Source organism: Rhinolophus hipposideros (genome assembly GCF_964194185.1).
Source record: "Rhinolophus hipposideros genome assembly, chromosome: 7".
NCBI classification, from domain to species: Eukaryota; Metazoa; Chordata; class Mammalia; order Chiroptera; family Rhinolophidae; genus Rhinolophus; species Rhinolophus hipposideros.
In genome coordinates, this window is record NC_138053.1 from 5,030,841 (window position 1) to 5,052,565 (window position 21,725).

A 21,725-nucleotide genomic window follows, 5' to 3' on the forward strand; every position below is an offset into this window, starting at 1 on the left:
AAAATACTACTTTAGCTTTATCCCTAAAATGTACTTATGTTGAATTTTCATTATTACTCAGCTCAAAACATTTTCTAATTTATTTTGTTTATTTTTTTGGCATTTGTATTATTTAGAAGTATATTATCTAATTTTCAAATATTTGAAGTGCTATAGATACTTTATGTTATAGAATTATTTTTTTTTTCCATTTGAGTTAGACAATATGTCCGTATGATTTCAGCATTTTTAAAGTTTCGAGGCTTGTGTCGTGGCCTAATATGTAAGTGATCCACACGCATGGTAAAGAATGTGCGTTCTGAGATTGTTAGATATAGTGCTTTATTATTATCAATTAGTCAAGGTAGTTGATAATGTTGAATTAATTATTTACATGGTTAGGTGTGAATCTGTCATTTTACTTTCAACTTTTTGTTTTCTTAGATTTTTTTTGTTTGTTTAATTTTCCTTTCTTCTCTTTTTTTGGGGAGGAGTTAATTTGGTTACTTTTATTTTATCTATCTATCCACTGAATCTATATCTATATATAATACATATGTACATATATAATTTTTATTGAATTCATTGGCGTGACATTGATTAGTAAAATCTGGTTATTTTTATAATTCCATTTTCATTTTCCTATTGACTTTTAGCTTTACTTTTTTTCAATGTATTTTATTTTTGAAGATTTTATTAAAATATAACTAACATACAATATTGTATTAAGTGTACACCATAGTTATTCAATGTTTATATACTTAAGAAGTGATCACCCTGGTAAGTCCAGGAACCATCTGACACCATACGGTGCTATCACAATATTGACCATATTCCCTATGCTGTACATTACACCCCCATGACTTATTTGTTTTAGACCTGGAAATTTGAAACTCTTATTTTCTTTCATATTTCTCCCCCTTTTAAAAATTTTCAATTATAGTTGACATTCAATATTATTTTATATTAATTTCTGGTATAGAGCAAGTGTTTGCATATTTGCATAATTTAAGAAATGGTCCCCCTGACTAGTCTAGTAGCCACCTAGCACTATACATAGTTATTACCATATTATTGGCAATATCCCTATGCATTACTGACTGTATTCCTTATGCTATACCCTACATCTCCATGATTACTGTGTAACAATCAATTTGTACTTCTTAATGCCTTCCCCTTTTTCACTCATCCCCAATGCCCCTCCTATCTGGCAGCCATCAATATGTTCTCTATATCTATGAGTTTGTTTTTGTTTAGATGGTTGATTTTGTTCATTAGAATTCACATATAAGCAAAATTTCATTGCATCTGTCTTTCTCTGTCTGTCACTCCACTCTCTGTCTAAATATGGACAGATAATTTTTGACAAAGAAGCTAAAAACATACAATGGAGGAAAGACAGCCTCTTCAATAAATAGTGCTGGGAGAATTGGACAGCCAGGTGCAAAAGAATGAAACTGGACTGCTATCTGTCACCATGTAGCAAAATTAATTCAAAATAGATCAAAGACTTAAGCATAAGACCTGACACAATAAACTGCATAGAAGAAAACATAGGTACTAATCTTATGGACCTTGGGTTCAAAGAGCATTTTATGAATTTGACTCCAAAGGCAAGGGAAGTAAAAGCTAAAATAAATGAATGGGACTATATGAAACTTAAAAGCTTCTGCACAGCAAAAGAAACCATCGACAAAATACTGAATGGGAGAAGATTTTTGCAAACAGTGCCTCCGATAAGGGGCTAATATCCAAAATATACAAGGAACTCATGAAACTCAACAACACAAAACAAACAACACAATTGAAAAATGTGCAGAGGACCTGAAGAGACATTTCTCCAAAGAGGACACACAAATGGCAAATAGACATATGAAAAAATGCTCATCATCACTAATCATCAGAGAAATGCAAATAAAAACCACAATGAGATATCACCTCACCCCAGTCAGAATGGCTATCATCAACAAGACAAATAGTAACAAGTGTTGGAGAGGCTGTGGAGAAAAAGGAACCCTCATACACTGTTGGTGGGAATGCAGACTGGTGCAGCCGTTATGGAAGGCAGTGGGGAGGTTCCTCAAAAAATTACAAATAGAATTACCATATGACCCAGCAATCCCTCTCCTGGGTATCTACCCCAAAAATCTGAAAACATTTATCCATAAAGACATGTGTGCTCCAATGTTCATTGCAGCTTTGTTTACGGTGACCAAGACATGGAAACAACCAAAATGTCCTTTGATAGGTGAATGGATAAAGAAGTTGTGGTATATATACACAATGAAATACTATTCGGCAGTAAGAAAAGATGATATAGGAGCATTTGTAACAACATGGATGGATCTTGAGAGTAGAATGCTAAGCGAAATAAGTCAGACAGAAAAAGCAGAGAACCCTATGATTTCATTGGTATGTGGTATATAAACCCAAAACAACAAGAGAACAAGACAAACAAATGAGAAACAAAAACTCATAGACACAGACAATAGTTTAGTGGTTCCCAGAGGGTAAGGGGAGTGGGGGGTGGGAGATGAAGGTAAGGGGGATCAAATATATGGTGATGGAAGGAGAACTGACACTAGGTGGTGAACACACAATGGGATTTATAGATGATGTAATACAGCATTGTACACCTGAAATCTGTGTAATTTTACTAACAATTAAATTAAAAAATAAATTAAAAAATAAATAAGTAAAATAAATAAAATAAAAATAAAGAATAAAGAAATTGTGGTATACATACACAATGGAATACTACTCTGCCACAAGAAAAGATGAAATAGTGTCATTTGCGACAATCTTGAGATTAAATACTAAGCAATGTAAATTCTCATTTACAGTTAATATTGTACCATTTCATGGAAAATATGTCAACTTTGCCACCATAAAAGTCCATATTAGCCCCCATGTTTATGCTATCCACATATATTACAAATCCGTTTGTAATTATTTCCTTTAAAGAGTCATAAGTATTATAATAATTTTTTTTAAAAAATAAGGTAAAATACTTTGATACTTACCAAAATATTTACCATTCTTCATTCTTCATTCCTTTCTGAGGGTTTGAGTTTCTATTTGGAAATATGTTCCTATGTTTGAAGACATTTCTTTAGCAGTTCTTATTTGAGTTGGTCTGTTTTCAACAAACCTCATAGTCTCCATTAATCTTATTGCGACTTTATTTCCCCTTATTAAAAAAAGAAATCAGTAGATATAGAATTGTGTGTTGACAAATTTTTCTTTTAACACTTTAAAAAATGTTGTTCTATTTTCCTCTGACCTCTGGTTTTCACAAGAAGTCAGCTAGTAATCAAGTAGTGAGGTGATTTTTTTGCCTTGCTGCTTTTTTGCTTTTAATCATTGACTGTCAACTATTTCACTATAACGTGTGTCATACTTTTATCCAGCTTTTCTGAGCAGTTTGAATCTGTCAATGTACAACTTTTCATCTAATTTGGACTATTTGACCATCATTTCTGCATTTTTTTTTCCTTACCCGTTTCTTGTGTGCTGTCCTTTTGGGACTCCAATATGTGAGACTGGTTTATATTACTTAATAGTTTCTAAAAACTCTACTAACTTTTTCAGTTTTTTTCTCTTTGTTGTTAACATTGAATAATTTGTATTGATCTTTCCTCACGTTTACTTATTCTTCTCTGTGTTATTGGTATTCTTTTAAATCCATCCAGTGACTCTTTAAACTTCAGAAATTATATTTCTCAGTTATAAATGTCCCATTTGGTTCTTTTTCTTTTTCAAAAGCACTGCTATTAATACAAAAATATTTATTCTCATACCCATCACCCGTTCTAGCAGCGGTGTGCATGCACTCAAAGGGAACTAATTGGGGGGACAGGTGGCTCAGTTGGTTAAAGCACCAACTCTGTGCAATGGGGCTGCCGGTTCGATTCCCACATGGGCCAGCGAGCTGTGCCCTTTGCAACTAGAATGAAGTCAATGAGCTGTTACTCAGCTCCTGGGTGGCCAGATGGATCAGTGAGTTGGAGCTTGGGCTCTCAACCATAAGATTGCAGGTTAGACTTCAGCAAGGGATGGTGGGCTGTGCCCCCTGCAACTAAGATTGAACACAGCACCTTGAGCTGAGCTGTCGCTGAGCTCTCGGATGGCTCGGTTGGAGCGCGTCCTCTCAACCACAAGGTTGCTGGATCGACTCCCACAAGGGATGGTGGGCTGCACCCCCTGCAGTTAACAACGGCAACTGGACCTGGAGCTGAGCTGCACCCTCCACAACTAAGATTGAAAAGAGAACAGCTTGACTTGGAAAAGTCCCAGAAGTACACACTGTTCCCCAATAAAGTCCTGTTCCCCGTCCCCAATAAAAAGGGGGCGGATTTAACGGTGGTGCATCGTGACTCACTGGGACTGCCTGTGACACACAGACGCACGGGCCCCACACCAGACCTTCCAAACTGAAAGCTCTATGGCTGGCGCCCAGGAATCTGGATTTCCCAAGCTCCCTGTGATTCTGAGCCTGCCTTTCCAAAGTTGGAGAACCAATGACAGAGAGGCTGAACTGCCCGTGGTCTACTTCCCAAACATATATGCACTCCACCCAGCACACAATTTACCAAGCCCACTCTCAGCAGAAGATAAGTTTGTAGCCTTGTGTTATCACCAGAGCATGTCCCTCAGGACTTCACCTCCCCCACAAACTAGAGGGTCATCAAGGTACATTTGCCAACACAAGCCGGCCTCTACCTGCAGGAGTAGAAATAAGATGCTCACCAGCCTGTGAGACTTCCAAGCTGATGGGGCCCCGAGTGTTTCAGCTCCCCTTCTGACCTTCCAGGAACCTGCCAGCCTGGTCGCTTGCCAATAATCCCGTTTCTAGCTGCAGTATCCATCCCCATTTGGTTCTTTTATATTATTCTATCTGCCTACAGTCAATTCCTAACTTTTACTCATTACCAGCTTGTTTTCTTTTACTTAATTGAAGATAGTTATAATAGCTGTTTTAAAATTCATTTTGCTAATTCTAATATGTGGTTTATATTGGAGTTGACTACAGGTCAATTTTCTCTTGAGAATGTGCTGCATTTTTCTGTTTCTTCACATTTCAGATAAATTTTGTATTATAACCTAGGCATTCTGGATATTTAGTTCTGGAGATTTTGGATTCCTTTATTTTTCTCTAATGAGTGTGTGTTTTGTTTTGGTGGGCAGTTAACTTAGTTGGACTTGAACTGCAAACCCTGTTTCTTGGTTGGTAGCTCTGATCTCAGTTGAGATTATTTGTTTTTAACTGATTTGCTTTGATTCTTCTCCATGCATGTATTGTTTGGGGGTTAGCCAGAGTTATGGGAAGACAGAATTTGGGGGTTCCACCTTTGGTATTTTGCCTTTCTCTTCAGTGGTTACAGTGGTCCAGCTTCAAAGGTTTCCCTAGACAGAAACATGTAGTTTTTCCATCAGCACCCCTACTGCTTCATGCACCATGCCAACCATATTTGACCTCAGATTAAAAGTTGTGAAAATAGCAAATAAATCTGTACAATATTTCTCAGGGCATAGACTTTCCAGCGGAATATGCCTGCTTCTGTACATTCTTGGGTGCCTTCAGATGGTTATTTATTTTGTATGATATTCAGTTTATAGTTACTATCTGCAGGCGGGCTGATCTGGTTGGATCTTATTCACCCATTACCCTCAATGAACATGATTTTTCATATCAGGTTTATGCTTGACAGGGCTATACTCAATTCCTGATAATGACCTTATAATGATGATCTTTTCAAATTTTTGATAGTCACCGTTGGCAAGAAAATTTATTCACAGTAGTAGGTGATAAAAAATTTAAAACCAGTTTTACAGCTATTCGAAATTTGCAGTAGTTAAAAGTATATTTAAAGACGCTAACAGCTTCTCTTTTTTTGCACTGACAAATGTAATGTTGAAATTTCTTGTGATGATGCAAATGGGTTTCAAATCCAACAGAACTTTTTTATATCAAGTATTTCAAAATAATGATGGTGCTCTAATTAGTAGAAGACACATGCATTGTTAGTGCAGTCACCCTGCAGCTTGCCTGGTTGCCACTAAAAGGGCATCTAACCTGCAAAAGTATCTGATATGTGTGAAGGCAGAGATTCAGGGCTCCCTGGAGCTGCTTTGCCAGGAACACCTGGTGATATGTCAGCCTCTTCCACTCCAACTCCTGTTCCTTTGCCTGTGCACCTGACTGCTTAGGTATTTGGAATCTAAACTACACTCGTGGGGCTGTGGATTCCTTTTTTACAGTGGGTTGGGGGACACCATACAGCTGGCTGTAATTTAGGTACCCAAGATATAGACAAACTCCTTGGCAGCTCTTAGAGAATGATGGTAAGCAACAGGTACTGTGTTTCACTCACCATACTTAATGCTTGCTGAGATATTGAGATCTCCTGTCAGACCCACATCTGCCCAGCTCACCTTCTTAGGAACCCCTGATTAAGCTAGTCATGCTTCTGGACATGTGCTTGGGGTCTCTGTTGACTCCAAGCTCCATCTGAGTGCTAAGAAGGCTCAGGGTGTGGGTGTGTGTCAATATATAACGTACCTATAGCTCATTCACAGCATTTTAGTACACTCAAAGGCTAACCTTCAGCTGGTAACTACTTACAATTGGCACTGTTGTTGAAATACTGAAATATTTCAACAGTAAATAATGAAAAGCTATGATTTTTTTCACACAACATTCTCCACCTCCCTCACCAACTTTCCCAGCCCTTCCCTGGAACCACTCCTCACCTTCACCTTCTTTCTGCATGCTTCTTACTAGTACAATTGGAGTTGTTAAATCTTCCATTGTTTCTCAACATTGATGTACATGCTAATCTCCTGGAGTCCTGTTTAAAAGCAGATTGTTCTGATTGGGGAGTGCGTGGTGAAGGACAAATTCTGCATTTTTAACAGGCTTCTGGTGATGCTGACGCTGCTGCTTTGTGGACCACGCTGAGTAGCAGAGACATCCTTTGAGAACCACCTCTGAATGTGTTACAAAGGCACCAATGGAAAAGTTCTAGAATATCCTAGAGTCATGAGTGTGGGATATAGGGCTTGATTGCATTATGTTTAAACCCTAACTTATCTGCTAACTAGCTTTTTGATATTGAGCAAACTAGTAAAATGCTCCGGGTGTCAGTATCTTCACTGGTAAATGATAATAACGGTACATGTCTCCTAATGAGATTGTTGATTGATGACATAGTATGTGTAAGAGTTTAGAATAGTAGACAACATCTAATAAGGTCTCAATAAACACCAGCTATTATTATTGTGCAGCTCCCCAAGTTGCTTAAAATTTATTGTAGAAAGCCACAACTTCACATCTAAAGAGAAACACAAATATATCATCTAGTAAACTTAATGTAATCAAATTCCAAAACGTCTGAGAGAGTAAATGAGTGTTCTACTGGTCTTGGGGAAATATTCTTAAAAGAGATAGCCCTTGAAGGTTGAATAGGATTTAGATAGTTGAGAGATTCACTCACAAAGCACAGAGACTTCAATCCAGATGCTGTCTTTGAACTTGATTTGATAAATCATAAACAGGGTATATGGACTCCCGAGGAAGAGAGAGATATGATTATTCTAGTTATGGGTGTTTTGGTGTTAGGAAATGGGGCTCACTCAAATTACCACAGGAATAGGAGGTTTATTTACAAGACCCTCATGCAGGAAAACTCAAAACAAAAACCAAAAAACTGAAAAATAATGATTTAGGGAAGGGTAGGAATAGAGGTCACTCTGGAACAATATCTCACCTCTACCTTATTCCCTTGGTTTCTTTGTTTCTCCCTCTCTATACTGACAAGCTATTCCCATTCACTCATGTAATTAAATCAACTAATGTCTGTTGAGTTCCTGGCATGGGCTAGCCAGTGTTCTAGATTTTGGCATTAGATCTGTAAACTGAAAAGAAAGAAGTGCTGTCCTTGTGAATTTTATGTTTTAGCAGGGGGAAGAAGAAAATGAGCCACAAACATCATAAGTAACTATACTGTATAGCACACCAGAAGGTGATATGGGAAAATATGGAGCAGCAAGAGAAAGATAGGGAATGCTAAAGTCTGGTTTTCATTTAGGGTGGTGAACATAGGCCTCAACGAAAAAGTCACATTTGAGCAAAGGCTTGAAAGAGGTGGGGAGGGGAGAGCAATGAGCTAAATAGAAACTAAGGAAAAGAGAATTCTAGACAAAGGCAAGTTAATGGCCTTAAGGCAGGAACTTGTCAGGAATGTTTAAGAAACAGAAAGACACACATAGATCAATGGAAGAGAATAGAGAGTCCAGAAGTAAATCCATGCCTATATGCCCATCTAATCTACGACAATGGAAGCAAGAATGTACGATGGGGTAAAGACAGTCTATTCAATAAGTGGTGTTGGGAAACCTGGACAGACACATGCAAGAAAATGAAGCTGGACCACCTCCTTACACCATATACAAAAACAAATTCAAAATGGCTTAAAGACTTAAATGTAAGATCTGAAACCATAAAATATTTAGAAGAAAACATAGGAAGAAATTTCATGGACATTACCCGGAGTAAGATTTTCACTGATATATCCCCTCGTGCGAGGGAAGTAAGAGAAAAAATAAACATGTGGGATTACATCAAACTAAAAAGCATTTTCACAGCAAAGGAAACCATCAATAAAACAAAAAGGGATCCTACTGAATGGGAAAAGATATTTGCCAATGATATATCTGATAAGGGATTAATATCACAAATCTATAAAAAACTTACTCAACTCAACTCCAAAAAAACAAACAACCCAATTAAAAAATGGGCAGAGGACTTGAGGAGACATTTTTCTAAAAAGGACATACAGAAGGCAAGAAGACATATGAAGAAATGCTCAACCTCACTAACCATCAGAGAAATGCAAATAAAAACCACAATGAGATACCACCTCACTCCAGTCAAAATGGCTATCATCAATAAATCAACAAACAACAAATGCTGGCGCGGATGTGGAGAAAAGGGAACGCTAGTGCACTGTTGGTGGGATTGCAGATTAGTGCAGCCACTATGGAAAACAGTATGGAGGTATCTCAGGAATCTGAAAATGGAACTACCCTATGATCCAGTAATTCCACTCCTAGGCATCTACCCGGAGAAATCCAAAACTCCAATTCAAAAATCTGTATGCACTCCTATGTTTATTGCAGCACTTTACACAATAGCCAAGATATGGAAACAACCAAAATGCCCATCGGTAGATGACTGGATTAAGAAGCTGTGGTACATTTATACAATGGAGTATTACGCAGCCATAAAGAAGAAAGAAATCTTATCATTTGCAACAACATGGATGGATCTAGAGAACATTATGTTAAGTGAAATAAGTCAGAAAGAGAAAGACAAGTACCATATGATCTCACTTATATGCGGAATCTAAAGAAAAGAATATGTGAATGAACTAATCAGAGACAGTTTTGAGGACACAAAGAAAAAACCGAGAGTTGTTAGATGGGCGGGGGTGGGGGGGGGTTGGGGATAAGGGGAAAGGTGAAGGGATTGGGAGGTGGCTGGTGGCCGCAAGATGGCCTCAGGGTTTTCTGGAAATTAATTTGGGGAACTTATTCAATAATGTTGTAAAGATTTTGTTGGGTATCCGATGGGCATGCGTCCTATTTGGGAGACCACCTCAGGGATGGTGTGGATGCCTGATCGTGGTGTTGTGCACCAGAGGCTAAACATTAATGAATGCCAACTATAATTTTATGTGTGTGATGTGATGGCTGGGTGTGAGGTGGGAGGGATGGTGGGTGGGGGGAGGGGGGTTCACAGTGTGAGGGATGTAGATGATGGGTATTACCTTGTCTTGTACACCTGAAACTAATAATAATAATAATAAAAAAAAGAAACAGAAAGGCGATCTCTGTAGGCAGATGGGAGTTAAAGATGTAGAGTAATGGAAAAAGAGAGCAGAGAGGTATGGTTGTACCTCAGATAAAGCAGACCCTGGAAGGACTATGGCTTTTCTTGTCATGAAATGAGAGCCATTAGAAAATTTGAATCAAAATATGAGCATGACATGGAATACATTTAAAAAGGATAATCCTCATGCTGTTTGGAAAGTAAAATGAAGTGGCAAGGGTGGAAGCAGGAGGAAGACCAATTACAATGTAGAGATACTGATGGCTCAGTCAGACCAGGTGATGAGAAAAGGTCAGATTCTGGACATAATGAAAAAGTAGGTCCAACAAGATTTCAGATGGATGGATTGTGCAATGAAAGAAAAATCTAATATGTCATCAAGGTTTTTGATCTGTGTGAATTCTACCAACTGAAATGGAGAAGACTGCAGGTAAAATGGTTGAGGTGGGAGAGTCAGAAGTCTAGTGTGAATGTATGAATATGTCCAAGTAGAAATGTTGAGTAACAGTTGTGTTTACAAGTATGGAGTTCTGGAGAGAGGTGTAGGCTAGAGGTGTACATTTTGAGGTTGTTGGTAAATAGATGGTATTTAAGTTCTGAGGCTGGATAAAAAATGTAGAGAGGAGAGACCAAGGACTGAGACCTGGGGAAGAAGAGGAGCCCAACCAAGGAATATAAAGTCTGGTGTCTTGGAAACCAAGTGAAGAAAGTGAGTTGATGAAGAGGAAGTGAATACCTATAATAAATGCTGTTGACTCATGAAGTGCAATGTAGGCTGAGGTTGGACTGTTGGATTTAGCAACATAAACGTTGCAAATGACTTTGACAAAAGAAGTGAAAGCCCAAAGGGAATAAGTATGAAGAGAGAATTAGAAGTGAGGAATTACAGACATTGAGTCAGTTTAACTCCTTAGGGAATCATTTTGGGGAGAGAATTGCACAGTTGTGTGCTTAACTCTTGGCAGTCTGCTCCTCTGTGCCTGTTCTGGGTCACATGCAGGCACCATTCTGCCAGGGCCAAGGAAATTCTGTGGGGCTCAGGCAGCCCCTGGATGCCCAGAACCACCCTGTTGCTCTTCCTTCTCTGGGGTCTTGCTGTCTGTCTATCTAAAATAAAAATTCTTTTGAGAACTAAGAGAAATCATACTACATAAAAGGAGGCTTGCAGAATGTGGCTGTCCAGAAAGCAAGCAGATAGCTCTCTATGCAAACAGCAGCCTGCTACTTAAATATGTGCTCTTATCCTATGTGGTTGACTGATCTTTGACAAACCTATTAGTAATCAATGTTGAGTCTATAGTCAAACTTTCACAATCTTGCTGAAAGCTTTTTATGTATTTGTTCCGTACAGCTTTATAGAGAAACAAATTACGTATATTTATCATCGACTGTATAAAGAAGCACTGGGCTTATTTTTTGGCCCAAGTTTGTCTTGCTCATATTTAAAAATAGAAAGAAGGGATGAAGGTAGCTGGTTTTACATGTAAATGAACATCTCAGTACTCATTCTGTGAAGCAGACATGGGAGATTGGAAGAAGCGTGCTGCTCTCTGTTCTTTGATGCATTGTTGTGGAAAGTGTTTGTTTTCTTCCAACAGAACATGCTGGTAATGTGGTCTGTCTATTTCCACTCTGTCTTTGGAGACAGGTTGTACAGAACTTGTCGTGAGACATCAATTTTTCTGACACAACAAACAAAGTTTGTGATAAATGCTGAGATCTCTGTGGATTTGCTAAAATCAGTGCTTCTGGTTTTATCCTTTGGTTTTAAAGTGTGAGATGATGTCTTACTGACACCGTCTCCTGATGGTGAATGAAGCCCACAGACAGTAGGCCTGCTTGATTTGTGCAGTCAGAGGGGACTCTTTCCCTGGTTCTGCTCTTTACATGTACTTCTGAGTCTGATTTATACCCTAAGGAAATTATTGGTGAGTAGTCAGTCTCTCTTTCCTCTACACACCCCCAGCTCATGGTCACTGTTTCACTGTTGGTCAATGCTTTGTTTTGGTGTTTGTTTCTAATCTCCAGATCATGAAGTCCAGAAGATAAGGGTCAGGGACTTCATTTTTACGCATCGTGTCCAGCATCTTTTCTACTCAGGGCTCAAGTTGGAACTATCCTGACAAGCACGTGATGATAGCAGCCACTCCCTTATTATGGACAGGCAAGAGACTTTTTAAAGAATAAAATGCATGTGCATGTTCTCCAGTTTAGCATGACTTGTATCATTTGTACGTCACGAGCTATCTGTTGATGCAGAGCATTCATGGTTACCTTTGAACTAACTGAAAAGGGTTCATCCAAGAAGCAGATTCTGAGAGGAGGGTTGAGGATGTATAGTTTATTTGAGAGCTGCAGAGACATGGGAGGATAATGGACAGGTAATAAATACAGAGGGGAAAAAATAATCAAAACCCCAGCAATCACTGTGAACAGCCAACCTTAAGCCTGCAGGGAGGAGTCAGGAAATGCTCTAAAATACATACTTCAGAATTATCCTAGCCAAGGGGTAAAGGAACTGGCATTTTTATATTCCTACACTTGTTAAAGGGGTGTGGTCATTCTGCGAAGATGCTGATTTCCAGTCACTTCTATCTTGCCTTACACATGGGCCAAGTGGATTCAGATAGCCAAGGCCAGCCACTCAACAAATATGGCGTTCTGGCTCTTAGAAGTCAGAGTAGGTTGGGCAGAAATGGCAATGGAATCTGAGGGAATATAGGATGAGCACATACAGGGCCTGCCACAAAGACCATAATATGCCAATTTGTAAATGATCATTCACTTTGTTTATCGTTCTTACTCTCAGGAGCAATCTCTGTTAATGTAGAAAAATGTCCTCTTCTGTGTGAGATAATATACGTGAAAGCATCTTGGAATTCATTTTGTAAACTGTAAAGTGTGATACAAGTATATTATTATCATTATTGTAATTATTATTATTATGATATCTTGATTATAGCTATCAGCACTTGAAATTGTTAGTCGAATGCATTTCTAAGAAGATAAGTGAGATGAAAAATTTAAATCCAATTCCAGTTACACATAATCAATAATTGTCTAAACCAAGGCCCAGTGCCTTGCTTCAGTCAATTTAGAAATGAAACAGAAAGGTCATTCGTACATTTGTCGATTTCTCCCTTGGGGAACAATGACCACTCAGATCTTTACCAGGGACTTATAATGTATACAAAATATTTTAAATGGTGTGTCCTTGGGGAAGAGGCCATTAGAGTTGAGTTTGACATCTAGCTCTTGCACGTGTCTGCTTTAAACTTGCCTGATGCTGCTTTGCATATTTCGTTTTAGTTGAACACAAACCATGGTTTTGACTTCTACTTAAGGTTGTATATAACTTGTATATCACTACTATCCAGGATCATACCTTCTTTTTTTGGCCCAGTCGTCTTGCTCGTATAAACACTATGGCTTGGATTTATTTGTCTCACATCTGTGACATTCAGTGATTTAACCTAGCTAGTGCCTGTCTCTGGAAAGCTGTGCCTATAGGAATTTCCAGAACTACCACCCACAGTACACAACCGGTCCTGTCCTCTCCACTGGGGACTCTCAGAATATCTTTCTTCTGTGTCCCTGCCCCCATGATTGTTCCTGCTTCAATAGGAGAAATGGCAGAGGAAAAGAGAGGAAGGGGTGAATATGAAAACTGTGTAGGTGATGGAATTATCAGGATCTGTGATTGATTGGATATGGACGTGAGAGGAAGGTGTCAAAGATGATGGATTAGGTGAGTGTTGAGATAGGACACACGAGGAGAGAGCAAGTCTAAGCAAAAAGATACATAAATACAGATAGTTTTTTCCCCCCATTGAGTAAAATGCAGGCAACAGCAGCTGTGGGTGAAACCAAACCTTACTGTTAGATTGTTTAAATCGATTAGCAGTACAATTATGGATGAGATACGATTATTTTCCTGGTCATCTTGCTAATAGAGCTTAAATTTAGTAACATTCAAATAACTAATAACACCACATTTCCTATTGATAGCATGCCTAGTCTTGAGGGGATTCTCATTTGGTGAAAGGCAGAGGGGAGCCATTTCATGATTTTGAATCAACCCTATTTAATGATAAATAATAAAATCTCGTTGTACTTGACCAGAAAAATACCTGGAAGTATTAGATTAGGTATAATTCAGCCCCATTTCCAAGAGTTGAGCCAGGAGACCTGAGGAAGGATGTCTGGTGGTGCACACTTTCTGTATTAAACGACGCGGGCAAAGCTGAGTCAATTTAGATTTAATTTGATTTCTTGCCTGATCCTCTGGCTGGCTCATAACTGCAAACCTGAATATTTGTTCATATTACTATTGTCCTCAGACAAAGACCTCTTGAATTCACAGAGCAATCTATAATGTAGCTATCCATTTCCCATCTGTGCGGTCTGTACCTTAACTGATAGCTATTCAGGCATTTCCTTTAGAGAGCAGCGCCTGTCATGAACTGAGAGTTCCTTTGAATTTGGGCTTTTGAGATCCAAATTGGTAGCCTTGAAAATTTATTCTTCAACAGAGGTCTGTTTAGGGCTCATCTCATCTGGAAGAAGGGGAAGAAAAAAGAAAGGCTCACAAAACCTTCACAGTCCTCTTTTATCTACAGAATTACCAAAAATGTTCTTGGAAGAATGGCTCGTGCAGACTCACCTGACATTTCACTAGTATAAGTGATTTCTGATTATTTCTAGTTTCTCTGTTTGAATCAGTGTGTGACCCAACAGAATCATTTTCCACAGACTGGAAGTGATGCGATTTCAAGTGAGATAACAAAAGGGGAAAATGAATACATCAGCTAGGCGCTTCAAAGAAGCATCTATTGTGTCTTGGGAAAGGGCAGCCCAGGACGAGGGCATTGGCAGTGGAGGGACGGTCTTGAGATATAAATAGTCAGGAAGCTCTGTACACCACAGCTTCAAAATTCATAGCAGTGCTTATTTACAGAGACGTCAACATGTGCTAGACACTGCTTTACGTACTCTCTATATTATGCCATTTAATCATTGAGATCTTTTCATACTAAATGCATAGGCCGTGTATTAGTTAGGGTTCTTCAGAGAACAGAACTAATAGTTAGGGTTCTTCAAAGAAACAGAATCTGATATAAGATATATCATGTGATTATGAAGGCTGAGGAATGCCAAGATCTACAGTTGGCACACTAGAGACCCAGCAGAGTTGATTGTGTAGTTCCAGTCTGAAGGCAGAAAACCAATGTCCCGGCTTGAAAACAGTCAAGCAGAGAGAAGCAAATTCTCCCTTACTTAGCCTTTTGTTCTATTCAGGCCTTTGACTGATTGTGGGAGGCCCACCCACACTGGGGAGGGCAGTCTGCTTTATTCAGTCTACAGGTTCAAACGGTAATTTCATCCGGAAACGTTCTCATAAGCACACCCAGAATAATGTAATACCTGGCCAGCCTGTGGCCCAGTCAAGCCGATACATAAAATTAACCATCACAGAGGGAAACTGGGTCATACGGGGATAAGTCACTTGGTGAAGGTCACACAGAAAGCACATACCCACAGATCTGAGCCCAAGCTGTCTGACTCCAGGATTAATGCTTTAACCACATGGGACATTCTCTCTATTCAATGGTCTAGAACACCGATCAGAGGCGTATCCGACAGTTTCATTTCCTCAACCCTGTAAAGTGAAATCTCCTCAATGAGGAACATGGGATTGGATACAAAACCTTCCAGAAAAAAAGGAAGGGGGGCTTTATTAAACACCACAAAGATGTGAAGTGCAAAGATGGAAAAAAAAATTGTTTTCTAGCATTTAATCATGGCAGAGCATTTAATCAATGTTTGTTAAATAATTAATGTTTTCTGAATAAGTGAATTCATCTATTATTTGTAATTTGTTATATTTTTATTATGAATATGCCCAGCCTCCACAAATAGATGGCCTGCCCTACTGGCCAGGAACCTATCTCGTGCTTGTCTGTATTTCTCAGAAGGCTTACATGGTATACAGGGTCATGGAAGGAGATCAATAAATATATGTTGATATAGTTAGATTGGTAACTAAAGTTAGATTGGCAATTAATTAATTGATTAATCATTACATATGCTAATAAGGATATACATTATTTTTAAGAATAGGAAAGTATAGAAAAGGTATTCAATAAATACTGTTATTGAATCAAATTTAATAATTTTGCAACATGAAAAAGTTATTTCTTTTTTTAAGCAGAAAAATAAGGAAGAAAAAAATATTTTCCCACAATTTCATCCTGATTATGGGGACGGGGGTGGGTAGAGCCAAAAAAGATTGTAATGAGGAAAATGACTTAAATGGTGGAATGGTCGGCTCTTGTCTACAGGTTTACAGAAATGAAATTAAACTTGGGCTTTCTATTGCAAAACAATAAGCAAATTGAAGGCCAATTATCGTAGCTCAATCAAAAAAAGCTGGCGAACTGAAGAGGATTTTGCATTTCTGAGTAGAACGACTTTTCAGATGAAAGAATTTATTACAAGAAATTGAGAACATCTGGGCCATCAAAGGCAGAATGCAGTGAATAATTGGACAATCATAGACTGGCATCCATTTGAATAAGAGGCACTTCCTCGGTTCCCACTAGAGGAAATGTTCAAAGTTCCTCATCTAGCGGGAAATGAAGCTCATCTTTTGAAACATGATTTTCCTACCTGGTTGTTATTTGGTTATGAAAGAAATCTATTCTGGGAACCTCAGTTCCATAAAGTTCTTATGATCAAAATTAGGGTAGACTCGCCAAGAAGTGGTTGCCTCTGTTTTCTGTATTTTACCTGCTTACTTAAGTCTTACTCACTACCGTGTTCTGATCCTGGGAAATATCACATTCATAATAAGCCATAACAAGTCTGTCTCCCCCCACTCTCTGCCTTTCTACTCTCTGATGCCTCTACAGCCAGGGGTCGAACAGGGCAGTGCCAGACAGGGTGCCATGAAGGGGTCCCTGATAGGGTGAGCTCTGGGCTCTCCATAGGAATGAGGCTGAGCCAATTTAGTCCACACTCCACTCAGAGCCAGGAGCCTTCGTTACATGTGATAGTGATAATGTCTTACATCAGTATGCCTTACTTTAAGTTAAACGCGGAACGAGGTATTTTACATACATATGCTATTTCCACTTGCTCCAATAGTCCCTCTAGGTTGTAATTTTTATCCTATTTTACAGTCAGGGAAACTGAAGATCAAAGAGATGATATGGTCAGTCAGATTATGTAAGTCCAGATTATGCTGTAATGATTCAATACTCAGTGGCTTAAAACCACAAACATCATTTTCTTACTCACGTTACATGTCCACCGGGAGTTGTCGGAAGCCATAGAAATCCCCAGGCCTTGCCTAGGCAGAACTTCCTGGTCACAAAACCCAAAGCCCGCGCGCGCCAAACCCAGAGCCCGCGCGCGCCAAACCCAGAGCCTGCCCATTTCCTTGTACCTCATACGGCATCGCCCTGTCCTAGCCTATCAGCCCGCGACAAGTACCTCGCCACCCTATGACATAGCATATCCCACCCCCATCTGACATAGCTATATATATAACCCGCCATCGTAATAAAATTTTGAGGCTTGATCAGATCCCTGTCTTGCCTCCATTCTTCGCGTCTCCTGTCTCCCCTTTTTTTTTCATCCTCAACAGGTTTCTTCCCCTCGTCCCACGTTGCATTGTCCTGCCGGTCGGGACATTTTGGCGCCCAACGTGGGGCACGAGGTACGAAGATTCTATGAGGACACCTACTCTGGAAACCGCCGCGGCCCCCCCTCCCTGAGCCTCCACGGGCTGGCTTCTTTCGAGCCCACGCAGTTTTCACTCGTGGGACAAGACTCGAGGGCCTCCCCGGCGCGAGTGTGGCTTGTTTCGAGCCCGTAAGGGACAAGACTCGACAGCCCCCTCGGCAGTAAAAAGGCTCGTTTGGAGTTCACGAGGTATTCACCCGTAAGAAAAGACTCCAAGTTTGCCCGACGTTGGAGTAGCCGCCCAGCGAAGGACGAGAGATTGGTGAGTAGGTGATTGACATGGGACAGGAGTTGAGTTCACATGAACTCTTCCTTAAGGGTATTAAGGAATCTCTCAAGATGCGGAGAGTTAAGGCTAGAAAAAAAGATTTACGTGAGTTTTTCAGTTTTGTCTCTGATATCTGCCCCTGGTTCCCCCAAGAAGGAACGATTGATCAAAAATATTGGAAGAGAGTTGGAGACTGTTTTAATGATTACTATCGGGTTTTTGGACCCAACAAGGTCCCTGTATCGGCATTCTCATATTGGAATCTGATTAATGATATCCTAAAAATACATTCCTCAGACCCAGATGTTAGAGAGATCTTACAGACAGGGGAAACAGTCCTAAAAGAGAGTTCCCGCCCCCCTTCTGTCTGCCAATCTGTTTCAATAGACATGCCAGAGGAACCTAAAAAACAAGCTGATAATCAGGAAGCCTCTGCCTTTGAGAATCACCCATTAAAAGACCCCCCTAAAATCTACCCTTCCCTTTTGGCCTTTAATAATCAGGACCAGCTCTCCCCAAGAGACCAGATAGATTTAGAGGAACAAGCTGCCCGCTATAATAAAAAAGAAGATCCCTGGGGCCTCGCCGCGCCAACCTTGCGCGCCCCTTCACAAAAAATACATACCCCTCCCCCTTATGTCCCCCCTCAGGAACTCCCAACATTCTATAACCCAGTCTTAAACCCAAACCCACCCCTATTCCCTCAAGACACCCTAGTTCAAAACACCCCATCCTTAACCGATCCCATTAGGCAGGCAAAAATATCTTTAACCCAAGAAATTTCTTCTCTTAGAGAGACACTCCAACAAAAACGCGAACATATGCAACTCCTAAAGGAGCTGCATGCCCTTGAAAAAGAACTTAAAACCTTAATGCCTAACCAAAACCCTGAAAAACCTCAAAAAGGCCCAATACTTAATAAAAAGACCCTAATGACCTTTCCAGTTACCCGCAGCCAAAACCGTGGCCCACCCTCTCAAGAGGATACAATGGAAGAGACTGACAATGAACCCCCCGACTCTCATAATCCCCCCTCGGCCGATGAGGCCTCTGACACAGAAGACCCAGAAGATAACACTCCCAACTCCAATGATCCCACTGGCCAAAAATATCACCGGCTAGGCATCAAACATATTAAAGATTTAAAAGGTGCAGTAAGCTCTTATGGCCCGACAGCGCCCTACACCTTGGCAATTCTTGAAGGTCTCAGTGACCGTTGGCTCACACCCAATGATTGGTTTAAATTAGCTCGTGCCACCCTTTCTGGGGGGGACCACGTCCTCTGGCACACAGAGTTTAAAGAAAACTGCCGAGAGATAGCACAGCGCAATAGTGAAAATAGAACAACAAGATCATGGACTCGGGATAAATTACTAGGAGAAAAACCCTATCATACCAATGAAATCCAGGCAACTTTTCCCCCGGGGCTGTTAGCTCATTCGGACTAGGAATAGATGAAACACAATGGACCTGTACCAATAAGCCCCGCATTATTCCCCCCATTGCAGGACTACCACCGCCCTGCCCCAGCGAATGCAGCTATTTTGATCAAATGCATTCTTCCTGCTACACAACCACCCAAATTTGTACTGGCTCAGACAACCAAACTTATCTCACAGCCATGTTATTGAGACGTAGGTCCGCCACATTCGGAGGCGATTGGGACTCCACCTCCCTCTCTGACAATAACAAATATAGTCAGGCGGGCTGCAGTGGTACAATTGGAAATAAAGTCTGTTGGCCAACTAAAATGCCTGTCCACATTTCAGATGGCGGAGGGCCAAATGACATATTAAAAGAGACTCTTGTCACTGAGCACATTCAAAAAATACTCCACCACCTATTCCCCCCTTTAACTTACCACCCCTTGGCTCTCCCAAAATCCCGGGATATGGATTTAGACACACAAACCAACAACATTCTCGAATCCACCTTCTGGGCCTTAAATCATTCCAACCCTTCTCTTGCCCAGGACTGCTGGCTTTGCATGACTATGGGAACTCCCATACCTACTGCAATCCCCTCCAATATCACAGTAAACACACAAATCTCTAACTGTTCCCGTCTCTCCCTTCCTCTTAGAGTTCAACCTGTAGGATTTAATACCTCCCCCTGCTATCAGGGACGATTTCAAAACAACACTTTTGATGTAGATCTAGGGTTTGTCACTTTTACTAACTGTTCTGACATCATTCAAGTTAACGGAACCTTGTGTTCTAGCCCTGGACAAGTTTTCATATGTGGGAACAGCCTCGCTTACACCACGTTACCCACCAACTGGACTGGACTTTGTGTCTCAGCTAGTCTCCTCCCTGATATCTCTATTATCCCAGGAGACACACCTGTCCCTCTCCCCAGCCTAGAATTTGCCACCGGGCGCCACAAGCGTGCTATTACAGCCATTCCCTTACTCGTAGGGCTAGGAATTACTGCTGGAATAGCCTCGGGTACCGCGGGAGTAGGTGTTGCAGTCCAGTCCTACAATAAACTATCACGCCAGCTGATAGATGATGTTCAAACACTTTCTGGGACCATCAATGATCTCCAAGATCAGATTGACTCTTTAGCTGAAGTAGTCTTACAAAACCGTCGAGGCCTAGATCTTCTCACTGCAGAACAGGGAGGTATCTGCTTAGCTTTACAGGAACGCTGCTGCTTCTATGCTAACAAGTCTGGGATCGTCCGAGACAAGATTAAAAAACTACAAGAGGACCTAGTAAAAAGACGCAAAGAACTCTTCGAAAACCCACTCTGGACGGGTCTCAACGGACTTCTCCCCTACCTGCTCCCCACCCTTGGCCCCCTCCTATGCATCCTTCTCTTAATAGCCTTCGGGCCATGGGCTTTTAGGCGCATTACTGACCTCATTAAAAACCAAATCGATGCTGTTTTGGCCAAACCAATCCAAATCCATTATCAGCGGCTAGCAACAGGGGACGGCCTCGAAGAAGGCTATCTTGGCTTCCTCCCCACGGGGACGACATAATACTAAGGGTATGTCTACTCCCCCCACGAGTTGGGGAGGGGTATGGGCACCGAGGTGAGTGCAAAGCAAAGCATTTGCAAGGAAAGGGCTCGACTCACAACGGTCGGCTCCCTTTAACTTTCCTGAGAACATACCTGGTTTGCATAGAGGTTGGTATCAAAAAATCTCTACCTCTCCTCCACAAAAGATACCCAAAACCATCCAATAACGAGCTCTGCTCGTTGGAGGAACCAGGTCTCTGTTCCCTCACTCGGTCAAGGCCCACCTCCTTAAAACAAACAAAAAGGGAGGAGATGTCGGAAGCCATAGAAATCCCCAGGCCTTGCCTAGGCAGAACTTCCTGGTCACAAAACCCAAAGCCCGCGCGCGCCAAACCCAGAGCCCGCGCGCGCCAAACCCAGAGCCTGCCCATTTCCTTGTACCTCATACGGCATCGCCCTGTCCTAGCCTATCAGCCCGCGACAAGTACCTCGCCACCCTATGACATAGCATATCCCACCCCCATCTGACATAGCTATATATATAACCCGCCATCGTAATAAAATTTTGAGGCTTGATCAGATCCCTGTCTTGCCTCCATTCTTCGCGTCTCCTGTCTCCCCTTTTTTTTTCATCCTCAACAGGTTTCTTCCCCTCGTCCCACGTTGCATTGTCCTGCCGGTCGGGACAGGGAGTTGGCTGGGGGCTCTGCTCACCATAGTCACCTGGGGACCCAGGCTGACTGAGCAGCCGCCATCTCCAACAATGCCACTGTCACTGCTTGGGGGCTCTGAGGGATGGTCTTGCACCAGCAGTTAAATGTTTGCCCCAAAATGACATGTATGACCTCTGCCTACAATTCATTGGTCAGTACT